Source organism: Cibotium barometz, chromosome 1, assembly GCF_041138505.1.
Source record: "Cibotium barometz isolate CiBa-2024 chromosome 1, ASM4113850v1, whole genome shotgun sequence".
Lineage (NCBI taxonomy): Eukaryota > Viridiplantae > Streptophyta > Polypodiopsida > Cyatheales > Cibotiaceae > Cibotium > Cibotium barometz.
Genome location: NC_141046.1, coordinates 17845686 through 17861203, shown reverse-complemented (window position 1 = coordinate 17861203; position 15518 = coordinate 17845686).

Below are 15518 nucleotides of genomic sequence, written 5' to 3'. Positions count from 1 at the left end.
CTTAGGGATTATGAGAGAAAACTCTGGTGAGAAAATTAACAATGTCTAGCTTATTGTGTGAGATAATATTTCAAGGAAAAATAAAAGAATAAGAGAAAGAAGATGTGGTGAAACAGTAGCTCTACTGCCACCTTCACTCAACACAAGTAGAAAAGAGAGAGAAGGCAGTACTCCTCATGTAGGAAACATCAACACTCGCATATATAACAAACGCAAAGAGAAAAACCAAGAAACATTTTCACTCTCAATGTACTCTCTATAGCATGTAACAAAGCTATTTCCACTAGCACATGACCACATTGAGGTTCAAGCACGTAGACTTTGGGCATGGGCTAGTGTGGACACATTTAGGGTAAGTGGCTATATAAGTCACTTGGTGGACAACTATTGTACCTTTGATTACCTTTTGATCATTTTGACATATACTTTTCTTAGAGCTCATGCTCTTGGCTATGGTGGCTTCTCCCTTTTGAGAAGATGAGCAAGCCCTCCTCTACGAGTGCTACCGTGCTAACTCCAATTTATGAGTGTTTCCCCTTTCTTTCAGGCTCACCTTTCTTTCAGTGGTATTAGAGCTTTGCTTTGATCTTGGTAGTTTGGTTTTGATCTTGATGAGATGATTAAGACTTAATCATTTTTAAATTGAGTTTTACACAGTTTTTAAGATTGTTGTTATCTTGATTTGTGTGGATTAGTATTGAGATTAGTGTTAACATTTTTGAGTCTATGCTAAGCACCATTTTCAAAAATCCTATTCTCTGAGTTTAATGCACAATTTCTTGATTAATGACTTTTGTGATCGAATCTTTCCATAGACCTAGTTTTCTTCAACATTTGCCTGGTTTAGATACTGGTGGTTGTTGTGCAAATCTTGGTGCATAGTTTATCAAGAAAGTGTGAAGATTACACTTCTATTTGTAGATTTATGTGAAGATTAGAATTTTGCAGTAGCAAATTTAGTAAATCTATGTGAAGATTACAACCTAAACAATATTTTCTTGAAGTTTTTGGAGAAGTATTGCAAGAAGAAGATGACTATACAAGGTTTTGATGGAAATCTTAGTGATAGAGTGCAAAAAAAGTTCAAGAAGATTTTCTTGGTGTTTCTTGGAGTTGTTTCTACAAATCTTTAAAGAGAAAAGTTAAGAAAATAGATGTTGTTCCATCTACAATAGTTTCAGGATTGGAAAGCTTGATCAGATTACAAATCTTTGAAGAGGAAAGTCAAGAAAATAGATGTTGTGCTATCTACAGTAGTTTCAACAATGGAAAGCTTAATAAAATTACAAATCTTTGCCTAGACAAAGATGTGTAAATCTAAAGCAACAAGTGATCCATCTCTCATTCTTTTACAGTTCTTGTTCATTTCCTTGCAAAGGTAACTTGTTATACAAGCAAAGTTTGTGAAGAAAGATTCAAAAAGGGATAAAACAATGGGATGAACATTGTTTGGTGCATGTTCTCAATCAAGAAAGGTTGTTATGGGCTGCCACACCTCAAAGAGGGAACTCAATGCATTCGCCTAAAGGATGAGCAAAAGATCACAACCGTCGTAGGGCACTTATCAATGCTTCAAACATGAGTCCCTTGAGGTCTCCAAGCTCACTTGTTAAGCTCCAAACCTCCAAGATCCACCTCCATGCTATCACCGTAGAGTCGCTCATACCATTGCATAAGGCAATTACTCTCTCTCACTCTCCCACATAAGCATGAATCATAAAGCATAGAAGAGGCACAATGCTAGAACAGTCCTCCTTCTCTTCATGTAATTTAGCGATCCTGTTCAATGGGACCCTGTTGTATCGATCCACTGGCTTTACCTGCATTATCGGGTGACACAGCTCTCTGCAGGCTTTCTCTGTAGCCTCATCCCGGATATTTTCGTACTATGCCTCATTAGAGTTATAATAATAACTCTTATTCAGCATGGCGTCCAAAGGCATTTTGTCAAATGCGTGGGCATGGACTTTGACTGCTGGTGGGAGCTGCAGAGCATCACGGATGAGTTCTTCTATGATCAGGAGCTGCTCTGTTGTGCCGTCGGCCTTCGTGATGGTGCCACGTTTGGTGCCTTTGTCTCATAAGTCTTGATATACTCGGCATAGAGCTCCATGTTGATGTTCCTTGGAAGTATTTGCACCATTCTCCCTAGAATACCATATTAGGAGTTTGGGAAAATCCCAATTCCCATTTTGCAAGATCAAAAAATCGGGGGCATGGTAAAACCTTTTAAGATTTTATTAAAACCCCCTCATGTGACATATCCTTTTGGAAAGCTCTTGAAGAGTAGGTTCTAAATCCACATTCTCTGACAAATTTCGAGTTGGTAACACTCAAGATACACCAACAAAAAGTAGATGGAGAAGAAAATTCCCAAAAGTAATGGAATTTTCCCAACCTCTCTAATATGGTCTTCTAGGCCCACTTTCTCCAGCTTCTCCTTGACCTCTGCCTCTTCCAGGATTTGGAGGTACTCTGGGCTATGGTAATGCAGTGCGACCTTTCCATGGGCCATAAGGGTTTCCTTGGCTGATGATGGCCCCATGGAAGGCTTGGGCATATGGGCCCAAGTAATTCAGTTTTGGTACCTGCACTGGTTTCTTCTTCTGACTTGTTGGAGAGCCTGCAGCGCTGGCTTGGGTGGCTGTCAAGGGGTCTCTACAGCTTCTATTTCCGAGGCCGACATCTGTACAACATGAAAAGTGCATCAGTCTCCAGACTGGTGGGGTGGGTACCATTTCTCTTTTTTTTTTCTTTTTTTTTCTTTTTTTTTCTTTTTTTTCTTTTTTTTTTCTTTTGTTAATGGTAAACCGGTTAGTTGAGATAAGAAGTGTGTTAGTGTAGGAGTAATAACAAGGTGTGTTAATTGATAGGTGAATGTTGTGGCGTGAAGGTGCAGGATCTTAGTAGTCCCATGAACCTGCAAGTCGTGATGAGAAGTTATGTGAAAGGTGGTTTCATGAAATGAGGTTCCATGAAAAGTGGTTACATGAAAGGGAGTTCCGTGAGACGGAAACCCGTGAGATGTGGTTACATGAAAGGGAGTTCCATGAGACAGAATCCCATGAGATGTGGTTCCGTGAGATGTGATTACGTGAAAGAGAGTTCTGTGAGATGTGATTACATGAAAGAGAGTTCCGTGAAATGGAATCCCGTGAGAGTTAGTTTCGTGAAATAAGGTTCCGTGTGAGACTACAGTGTTTACATGAAAGGGAGTTCCGTGAAACGGAATCCTGTGAGACGTGGTTTTGTGAAAGGGAGCTCCATGAAATGGAATCCCATATGAAAGTTAGTTTTATGAAATGAGGTTCCATGAAAGGGAGTTCCATGAAATGAAATCCCGTGAGAGTTAGTTTTGTGAAATGATGTTCTGTGAAAGGTGGTTACGTGAAGGGAAGTTTCGTGAAACGGAATCCCGTGAGATGTGGTTTCATGAATTTAGGTTCCGTGAGACTACAGTGGTTTCGTGAAATTACAAGTTTTTGTAGTCCCGTGAAACTTCAGTGATGTTGCCATATATATAGGCAGTGATGTTGCCATATATATAGGCAGTGGTGTGTGAACACACTTAGGACCGCTGGGGCACTTTTTCCCTCTTTAGGAGGTTTTTTCCCCCGGCTTGTATACACGCCTATTATTCTAGGGCTAACTTATCTTTGTACATTGACACAATCTAATACACTTTGTGTTGTGTGCATTCTTGCTTCTTCTTCTCCAAGCTTTGTGTGCTTTCCTGCAACCCTAATTCCAACAATTGGCATCACCCTCCGACTCATGTTCTTTGATTGAGGTGAGCTTTCACTAGCGCTTGTTGCAGGTCCCTATACTCTGCAAATAAGCCCATAGGGCTTAGTGTTCTCAGAAATTGCATCTGAGGTCGTTTCGGGCTCCGTTTTTGCATTACAAGTCCTGCACAGGTGTTCGTCATTTTGTGCAGAAATTTTGACAGTGCAACTTTCTGCAAAACAGGCATAGGTATTCTATTGTGGACCGTGCTATATAGCACGAGTTGTTTTCTATTCAGTCTTTGCTTTATTACAGATAGCTTTTGCATCAGTTTCAGTCAGTGGCCATGGTTGATAACATCAATGATGTATTTTGCAGGTTGTCTGCTGTGATGACAAATTGGATGGAGACAACAACTACCCACTTTGGGCATACATGATGCAGTATGTTTTGGTTGTAAAAGGAGTGGAACATTGTGCATGGTATGGATGTACGTCCAGGTTCTGTGGATGTAGGATCTGTTGAGGATGTTGCAGGTTCTAGCAGCTCTACTGTTGCTGCTGTTTTACTCCACTGCTGCTGAACAAGCTCATTGGGATGGTAAAGATGCGCAGGCTCATGCCTTGATTGCACTTTCTGTCAAACGTAACATCACTCCACATATTCGTTCAGCTAAAACAGCAAAAGGCTTGGGATATTCTAGCTGGTTTGTATGCAGGTCATAACGAGGCAAAAATCTCTTACTTGCGTAAAGAGCTAGAATCAAAGATTATGCAGGAAGATGATGACATGAATGTTTTTCTTGCTGAGATTAAAGATCTCAAGGAACAGTTGATTTCTGTAAGTGAGATTATTCCTGATCATTCTCTTGTGCAGACTGTTCTTGATGCTTTACCTGAGTCATATCAAACTTTTGCTTCCACGTGGAGACTTGTTACTACTGAGAACAGACCTGATGTTGTCAAGTATGATACTTTAGTCAATAAGCTCTTACAAGAAGCGCAGTCCAGGCAAAACAGGGGTAGGCAGCGTGCAGTTGATCAGGCATTTGTTGCTGTGCCCAGCAGAGAAGAAGTGGTAAGGCAGCCCCTTCCACTGTTTCTTCTCCTATTAGTAGGTCTGCAACTTCTTCTCCTTCCACAGGTAGCAACAATAGGTCTGAGAAGGCTCTTGATAAAGGTAAGAAAAAGATTAGGTGCAACTATTGTAAGGCAACTAATCATGTCATTAAGAATTGCCCTAAGCTAAAGGGGCAAAAGAGGCAAAGAAGAAAGATTCAAATGCAGCCACAATAGCGGATGCTTCTACAAATGCAGATTTTGCAAATGTTGTGCAGGATACAGAATGGGCGTTTAGCGTGTATTGCTAGTATGACCCATCTGTACATGATGCATGTTTGGCAGTTTTTGTTGACTCTGATGTATGGTATTTTGACAGTGGTGCTACAAAGTGCATTACCTCGCATCGTGATATGTTCACTTGTCTTGAGGCTGTCCGTAATGGGAATACTGTCACATGTGCCAATAATGCTTCTTACTCAGTGAAGGGCATTGGTAAAATTATGCTTACTCTACAAATGGTAGCGCTTTCACACTTTCAGATGCTTTGTATGTGCCAGGGATAAAGAAGAATCTATTGTCTGTCTCTGCGCTTGGACTTGTAGTCAAATTTGTGGATGATAGATGTACTGTTCATGATTTGACTTCTGGTGATACAATTATTGTATTTGGCATCTTGTTTCGTGGGCTGTATAGGCTCAATTCTTATGACAAGTGTGTGGAAGATTCAACAAATGCAGTTTCTGATGAAAAGGCAGTTTTAGATGCAAAACTATGGCATGCTCGTTTTGGTCATCTGAACTTTGCTAGTTTGCTGCGTTTGCAGAAATTTGATATGGTTGCTTCATTGCCCCCTCTTGAGGCACCATTGAAACATGTTTGTGAAGGCTGTATTTTGGGCAAAATGCAGCATTCTGCATTTCCAAAGGATAGTTTTGTGCGGGCCAATCACAAATTACAACTTGTACATAGTGATGTATGTGGGCCTATGCAAACTTTGTCATTTGGTAAACACTTGTACTTCGTGACTTTCATTGATGATTACTCAAGGCATGCATGGGTGTATCCACTGAAGACAAAGTCCGAAGTGTTTTTGTGCTTCAAATAGTTTTTGCTTATGGTTGAAAATGTATCCAATTGTAATGTGGGCACCCTCCATTCTGATCGAGGGGGGGAGTACACGTCTAAAGAGTTTGATGCATTTCTGGCTAGTCGTGGGATAAAACACCAATGTACAGTGCCGTATACCCCTCAGCAAAATGGTGTTGCTGAGAGGAAAAACAGGTCACTTATGGAGATGGCACGATGTATGGTCAAGAGCCAAGCTTTGCCACATGCGTTTTGGCTTGAGGCTATCATGTGTGCTGCATATGTACTCAATAGGTGTCCCACTAAGGCCTTACAGTCTGTTACTCCATACGAAGCTTGGCATGGCAGGAAGCCTTCTATTGGTCACTTGCGTGTCTTTGGTTGCTTGGCCTATGCTTTAGTGCCTGTGCAACAACGTAGAAAATTGGATGATAAGGCTGTCAAATGCATTTTTGTTGGTTACAGTGCTGAGAGCAAGGGTTACAGATTGTATCATCCGTAGTCAAAGCGTATCTTGATTAGTCGAGATGTTGTTTTTGTGGAAGATGCTCTGCAGCCTTTGTTATCATGTACCAAAGAGACAGGTGTGAGCTCACGGGATGTACTTGATATGTTGTTGCCTCTGTTTATAGGTGGGAATTCAAATGTAAGTCCTAATGAGGCAAATATTCAGCCTATGCAGATTTCAAACGACATCATCGATCAGCCTATTTCTGATGCAGATTTACAAGATGTAATTTATGAAGATAGGGCTGAAAATGAGCAGGCTAGAGGTATGCCTAAATGGCTGGTGCAAAACTTGCATGATAGTAAATTGATGCACCTATGTCTAGTCGTACTCATTCAGGTTTTCAACGCATGCCTCTTATGCATCAGATTATTATGCTTTGGCTGTGTCTACTATGTGTGAAGAGGAAGAACCTCTTTCATTTGATGAGACACAAAAATCAAAAAATTGGTTGGCTGCAATGCAAAGTGAATATGATGCTATAATGAAGAATGGTACATGGTCTTTGTGTGATTTGCCTATTGGTAAAAAGGCCATTGGATGTAAGTGGTTTTTTAAGTTGAAACGAAAGCCAGATGGCAGTGTTGATCACTATAAGGCTTGTTGCAAAGGGTTATGCTCAAGAAAAGGGCATTGATTTTGATGAGACCTTTGCTCCCACTTGCCGTATGACTACCATTCATAGCATTCACGCATTGGTAGCTCATAATGGTTGGAATGTATATCAGTTGGACATAAAGACTGCGTTCTTAAATGGAGATTTGCATGAGAGGTGTATGTATCGCAGCCTCGTGGTTTTGTTCAAAGAGGGCAAGAAAACAAAGTGTGCAGGTTGAAAAAGGCTTTATATGGTTTAAAGCAAGCTCCACGAGCTTGGTATGAAAAGATACATGCATATTTGACTGCACATGGTTTTCAGAATAGTCCAACAGAAAGCACCTTGTATGTTAAACTTGTATGTTAAACGTGTGGATGATGTACATCTAATCATTGCTCTCTATGTCGATGACATGCTGCTCACAGGACCAAATGAGAGTCATATTGCTGATTTTAAGGCTGATTTGAATGCCTCTTTTGAGATGTCAGATTTGGGGCATTTGCATCATTATTTGGGGATACAATTTAAGCAGTGTGATGGAGGTATTGCTTTGTGTCAGACAAAGTATATTGAGACATTGTTGCGGAGATTTGGCCTTGAAGAGTGCAAGCCTATTGCTACTCCAATGGAGACAGGTTTGAAGTTGAGTCTTCATGATGCTGGAGATCACTTTGATGTCACACTCTATCAGACATCTATTGGTTGCCTCATTTATGTATGCATTACGAGGCCGGACATTCAGTTTGCAGTCTCATAGGTGAGCAGGTTTATGCATAGCCCAGGGTCTCAGCATTGGAAAGCAGTTAAACGCATCTTTCGCTACTTGAGTGGCACCATACATCTTGGGTTGTTTTATCCCAAGGGGGGATCGTTGCCACCAGATTTACATGCTTTTTCGGACTCAGATTGGGCTAGTTGCTATGACACAAGAGTGTCCACAAGTGGTTTTTGTTTCATGCTCGATAGCTCATGCATATCTTGGTTGAGCAAGAAGCAACCTACTGTGGCCACTTCTAGTTGTGAAGCTGAGTACAGGGCAGCTTTCACAGCTACGGTTGAGTGTGTGTGGCTCAGATGGCTTATGGTGGCTGACTTGGGTGTTGGACAGGAGTCTGCCACCTCTATCTACACTGACAGTCAGAGCGAGAAACCCAGTTTTTCATGCTCGCACAAAGCACATTGAGGTGCATTATCACTATGTAAGGGAGAGACTCTTAGTAAGGAGAGATTAGCTTGGCCTATGTGCCAACACAGGACAACCTCGCCGATCTTTTCACAAAGGCGCTTCCTTGTGAGAAGTTCGAAGCTTTCCGCAAAGCTTTGGGCTTGCTCCCCTTTGTGGATTGATCTACTTCTGGCATGGCACTTCCCTATACATGAGTGCTAGCTCTCATTCACACCATCACTCCCAGGGGGGATTTGTTGCCATATATATAGGTAGTGATGTGTGTGAACACACTTAGGACCGCCGGGGCACTTTTTCCCTCTTTAGGAGATTTTTTTCCCCGGCTTGTATATATGCCAAAAAAGAATACGAAAAGGAAACAAGAAATGGACCAAGCTCCCACCTTAATCGATGACCATCGATTATGGTTGGAAAATTCAGGGAAGATGATGCACGATGATTGGAAACGGGAGATCTAAGCGTGTAGTGATGGACACACAATGCAAAATGACGAGAAAGGAAATAGTTTTTAAATTTATAATGCAACCGTCAGACAAGGCGGCTGCCTTAATGAAGAAATCCATGTGGCATCTTTTGATTGGCTCGTGAGGAGAAATGACCGTTTCACGGCATGAACTTTTTTGAACCAGTTCATGGCGTGAACTTTTTAGGGTTGGCTCATGGCGTAAACCATTTTGCACTAGTTCACAGTGTGAACATGTTTGGATCAGTTCACGACGTGAACATGTTTGGATCAGTTCACGACGTGAACTTTTTAGGGTTGGCTCAGATTGATATCTTCTATTTTTCCCTTCATGCTCAGTCATTCAAACATGCATTAAATAAGTGAATGATACCCAGTTTACCTTGTATCCATTGGGCATCTTTTATTGCCACCCATGAAAACCAAGGTGACACCTTGGCACTTTTGGGTAAGTGTTGCTACAGGCGCTTTAGCTCCGTGTGAGAGTTTTTTATTCTTCTTTCCACCCAACTGAACAATATTATTACTGTTGAGATTCAAGCTTGATGTCAGCTTGTGCCAGATTAATACTGGTTTTACTAGTTTTTCTCAAAACAGAGAAGGGGATTTGATAAATTTGGTATGTACGCACCTTGGTTGGTGTTGATATACAACATTGAGCTTGTTTAGGTGTCAATGCAAGTTATACACACTCGATTGAACCACTACATTGCAATTTGAAGCCTTGGAAAGTGTGCCAAAATAGGGTACTTTGGACTGTGTATGCTAGTTCAATTTGGATGCAATCAGTTTGATTTTCTACATCAATAGTGAAGTTCGTTGAGTACTTTGGAGCATGTGGAACACTTATTAGAGTGTGGTTGAACCGAGAAAGGCTCTTTTACATATTTGGACGTGTGCGGAAGGTGCATTTGCATTGAGCAAATATGTCAAACAACCCAATATACAGATTGTGGGTAAAAAGTTGGATAGGAAGAACTTCCAGGCATGGAAGTATAGGATTAAAAGCTTTCTGAAAGGAAAAGGGTTTTGGAACCTTGTTACAAGTGCAGAGCCAGAGCCGAAACTACCCCGACAACTTACACAACAATAGGTTGTAGCTCATAAGCAATGGTCAAGATGACAGAGCATACAAAGTTTTGCATTACTTGTCTATATGTATCTCGGATGCTATACTCATACATATACATGATGCTGAGAATCCCAAGGATGCATGGGATACATTGGTAAAGTTGTTTGATACAGACACTAGTGCTTGTAATTCTCAGTTGTTGAGTGTCTCCAATTGTCATTGTCCCTGAAAAAAATGGCAAGTTGAGGGTATGTGTGGATTATCAAAAATTGAATGCAACCACAGTCACATAACCTTTTTCACTTCTATTTATAGACTCAATGCTAGATGCAGGTGGCCATTTGGTGGCCATGAGATGTATTCATTCTTGGACAAATTCAGCGGATACAATCAAGTGCATGGTACCAGAGGATAAATAAAAGAAAGCCTTCGTCACACGGAGTGGGGGGTGTTTGCCTCCAATATTACTTTCGGGCTAAAGAATGCATCGGCCACATTCAAAAGGATGGTCCATGAATTCTTTTATAAGTACCTCGTAACATTTATAAGGGTCTTTGTGGATGACTTCAGTGTCTTTAGAAGACGTTTGTAGCATCTTCAACACTTGACATTGTGCCTATAAAGATGCCATGAAACCAGGTTGATTCTTAGTCCAGCAAAGTGTGCTTTTGCAATAAGCAAGTGGAGATTTGCTTGGCCACATTGTTTTAGAAGATGGGTTAAGAGTGGATCCCCAGAAGGTGATCATCATCATTTGATTGTAAGCTCCACACAACACTAAAGAATTAAGCAGATTCTTGGGACATATTAGATGGCATACAAGGTTTCTTAGATATCTGGCACACATGTGGCATGTCCATTATATCTGCTTACAAAGAAAAATGGTTCGTACATTTGGAATAAGAAGTGTGAACAAGAATTTTGACACCTGGAGATGATATTATGTGCAATGCCGATTGTGTAACCTCTGTATTGTGAGACTATTTCATGTCTTTGTGGATGCATCAAAAGTTGCCATCGACAGTGCCTTAATGCAACAAACCAAGGCTGAATGGTTTCGTCCAATTTATTATGCTAGTTGGATGGTGTCTACAGTAGCTAAGAAGAATTACTCCACGATAGAGAGAAACTTTAGGCATGGTGTATTCTGACCAAAAAGTTTAGGCATTATCTTATGGGGGTAATCAATTTGTTTTTCATGTTGATCACCATGCATTAATTTATCTGGTAATGAGAAATCCCAATCTTATAGGCAAATTGGCAAGATGGATACTACTATTGCAAACAGGAGTTCAAGTTCACCACCCATCAAACATAGACTAAAAAATGAGCATATAGTTGTGCTGATTTTCTCTCCCGGATAGAATCCAGAGAGTTGGTGATGGTTTCCAGATCAGTTTCTGGATGGAGATTGTTGGAATTAGGGTTGCAGGAATGCACACACAACTTCAAGAAGATGAGGAAGCTTGAGCACAACACAGTAGTGTATTATGAGTGCCAAAAATGAAAGATGACAAGCCCTAGAAGATAATGGGCGTATATACAATGCACGGGGGAAAAAACCTCCTAGTGAGGGAAAAAGTGCCCCGGCGGTCCTAAGTGTGTTCACACACATCACTACTATAATATGGTAACAAATCCCCCCTGGAGTGATGCGGTGAACAAGAGCTAGCACTCATGTATAGGGAAGTGTCTAGCTATGTGGACGAATCCACAAAAGGGAGTAAGCCCAAAGCTTTGCGAAAAGCTTCGAACTTCTCACGAGGCAGAGCCTTTGTGAAAAGGTCTGCAAGGTTATCCTGTGTTGGCACATAAGCCAAACTGATCTCTCCTGCAGAGAGTCTCTCCCTGACATAATGGTAGTGCACCTCAATGTGCTTCGTACGAGCATGGAACACTGGGTTCCGCGCAACTGCCAATGCGCTCTGACTGTCAGTGAAGATGGTGGTGGCAGATGGCTGCCCAACACCCAAATCAGCCATAAGGCGTCTGAGCCACACACACTCAACCGTAGCTGTGAAAGCTGCCCTGTACTCAGCTTCACAACTAGAAGTGGCCACAGTAGGCTGCTTCTTGCTCAACCATGATATGCATGAGCTTCCAAGCATGAAGCAAAAACCACTCGTGGACACGCGTGTGTCATAACAACCAGCCCAGTCAGAATCTGAAAAAGCATGTAAATCTGGCGGCAATGATCCCCCCTTGGGATAAAACAACCCAAGATGCCGAGTACCACTCAAATAGCGAAAGATACGCTTCACTGCCTGCCAATGCTTAATGCCTGGGCTATGCATAAATCTGCTCACCTGTGAGACTGCAAACTGAATGTCTGGCCTCGTAATGCATACATAAATGAGGCAACCAACAGCTGTCTGATAGAGTGTGACATCAAAGTGATCTCCAGCATCATGAAGACTCAACTTCAAACCTGTCTCCATTGGAGTAGCAATAGGCTTGCAGTCTTCAAGGCCAAATCTCCGCAACAATGTTTCAATATACTTTGTCTGACACAAAGCAATACCTCCATCACACTGCTTAAATTGTATCCCCAAATAATGATGCAAGTGCCCCAAATCTGACATCTCAAAAGAGGCATTCAAATCAGCCTTAAAATCAGCAATATGACTCTTATTTGGTCCTGTGAGCAGCATGTCATCGACATAGAGAGCAATGATTAGATGTACACCATCCACACGTTTAACATACAAAGTGCTTTCTGTTGGACTATTCTGAAACCCATGTGCAGTCAAATATGCATGTATTTTTTCATACCAAGCTCGTGGAGCTTGCTTTAAACCATATAAAGCCTTTTTTAACCTGCACACTTTGTTTTCCTGCCCTCTTTGAACAAAACCACGAGGCTGCGATACATACACCTCCTCATGCAAATCTCCATTTAAGAACGCAGTCTTTATGTCCAGCTGATGTACATTCCAACCATTATGAGCTGCTAATGCACAGATGCTACGAACAGTGGTCATACGACATGTGGGAGCAAAAGTCTCATCAAAATCAATGCCCTTCTCTTGAGCATAACCTTTTGCAACAAGCCTAGCCTTATGGCGATCCACTGTGCCATCAGGCTTACGCTTCAATTTGTATACCCACTTAGTGCCAATGGCCTTCTTGCCAGGGGGCAAGTCACATAAAGACCATGTACCATTCTTCATAATAGCATCGTATTCTGCTTGCATAGCAGCCATCCAATTTTCTGAACTTTGTGCCTCATCAAATGAAACAGGCTCACTTTCATCGCACATACTAGAAACAGCCAATGCATAACAATCTGACGCATAAGAGGCACCATGAGAGCCAGAACGAGTGCGACTAGACAAAGGGGCATCCAACTTGCTGTCACGCAAAGTCTGCACCAGCCATCTAGGCATATTCCTAGAGCCCTCAATCTCTTGTCTCTCATCCTCAAGTGCATCATGCACATCTGCATCAGATATAGGCTGATCTGTGCCATCATTTAAAACCTGCATAGGCTGAAAAACTGCCTCATGAGGTATTGCACTTGACTGTGCACCACTGAAAAGAGGCAACAATGTATCATAGACATCACGTGAGCTGATATCTGTCTCCTTAGTACATGAAACCAAGGGCTGAACTGCATCTTCCACAAATACAACATCACGGCTAACCAAAATGCGCTTTGTCTGTGGATGATACAAACGATAGCCTTTGCTCTCAGCACTATATCCAACAAAAATACATTTGACAGCTTTGTCATCCAATTTTCTGCGATGTTGCACAGGTACTAATGCATATGCCAGGCAACCAAAAACACGTAAATGGCCAACAGATGGCTTGCGGCCATGCCAAGCCTCATATGGAGTGACAACCTGTAATGCTTTGGTGGGACACCTGTTTAGTACATAAGTGGCACACATGACAGCCTCAAGCCAAAAACCATGTGGTAGACTTTGACTCTTAACCATACATCTTGCCATTTCCATGAGAGACCTGTTTTTTCTCTCAGCCACACCATTTTGCTGTGGTGTATACGGCACTGTACATTGGTGTTTTATCCCACGCTCAGCCAGAAATGCATTAAATTCTGAAGACATATACTCCCCCCCTCGATCTGAACGGAGGGTGCCCATCTTACTTTCTGACACATTTTCAGCCATAACCAAAAACTGTTTGAAGCACAAAAACACTTCGGACTTTGCCTTCAAAGGATATACCCATGCATGCCTGGTAAAATCATCAATGAAAGTCATGAAGTAAAGGTAGTTTCCAAATGATGGAGTTTGCATGGGACCACAAACATCACTGTGAACAAGCTGCAATCTGCGTTCAGCTCTCACTGATCCATCTTTGGGAAAGGAAGCACGCTGCATTTTACCCAATATGCAGCCCTCACAAACATGCTTGACAGGTGCCTCAAGCTTAGGCAAAGAAGACACCATTTCAGATTTCTGCAGGCGCAGCAAACTTGCAAAATTCAGATGACCAAAACGTGCATGCCACAGTTTTGCATTTGAAATAGCCTGCGTATCCATAATAGCACATGCTGAATCCTCTACACATTTGCCATCCATATTGAGCTTATACAGCCCTCGACATAGTGAACCAGATGCTACTATGATGTCACCACAAGAGAGATCATGAACAGTACATCTGTCATCCACAAATTTTACAACCAAACCTGTTTTGGCAAATGCGGAGACTGACAGCAGATTCTTTTTGATCCCTGGCACATACAATGCATCAAAAAGTGTAAAGGTGTTGCCATTTGCAACATTCAGCACAATCTGTCCAACTCCTTTAACGGGATAAGAGGAGTTATTGGCACAAGTGACAGTATTCCCTGTGGGAGCAGACTCAAGGAAAGTGAATAAACTGCGCTGCGAGGTGATATGCTTAGTGGCACCACTGTCAAAGTACCATACATCTGAATCTACTGCAGACATACATGTGTCATGCAAAGATGGGTCATAACTGCACTGCGCATTGAATGCCCATTCTGTATCTAGCACAACATTAGCAGATTCATTGTTAGAAGGAGAGGCATCTGCAACAGCCATACCAGCCTCTTTCTTCTTAGCCTCTTTCGCAGCCAGCTTAGGACACGCTTTGATGACATGATCATTTCCCTTACAGTACTTGCAAAATGTCTTCTGTTTGTCACCCTTCTTCTCATCTTTGTCTTCCTTCTTTGGTTGCGCAGCATTTGCAGATTTCTGCTTACTAGAAGAAAAGCCAGCTTTACCTTTCCCGCTTCTCTGATTAGCAACGAAAGCTTGATCTGCGACACGCATATTATTCCTGTTTTGCCTTGACTGGTCTTCTTGCAGCAAAACAGAAACTAACTCCTCAAATGATAAGGCATTGGGATTGCCTTTCATCATCAAGCGAAGAGTGGAAGCAAAACCCTGATAAGAATCTGGTAGACCATTCAAAACAGTCTGCACAAGTGAACTGTCTGACAGGATTTCATCTGCAGAAATGAGCTGCTCTTTGAAATCCTTGATCTTTGTCAAAAAGCTATCCATAGAATCACCTTCGTTCATATGCTCATTCTCCAACTGTTTTCGGAGATAAGCAACACGAGCCTCATTTCTTGCCTGATACAATGTGGCAAGTACATCCCAAGCATCCTTAGAAGTCCTGCAGGAGCGAATATGTGGGATAATGGTACGTTTGACAGACAGCGCAATCAAGGCATGAGCCTGCGCATCTCTACCATCCCAACGAATCTGCTCTGCTGAAAGTGGTGGTTCTCGAACAGCTGCTACAGCACTTGTGCCTGCACCATCATCAACAGTACCTGTTTCTGATGTGTTTGCAGCATTCCCAGCCACAATAGGAC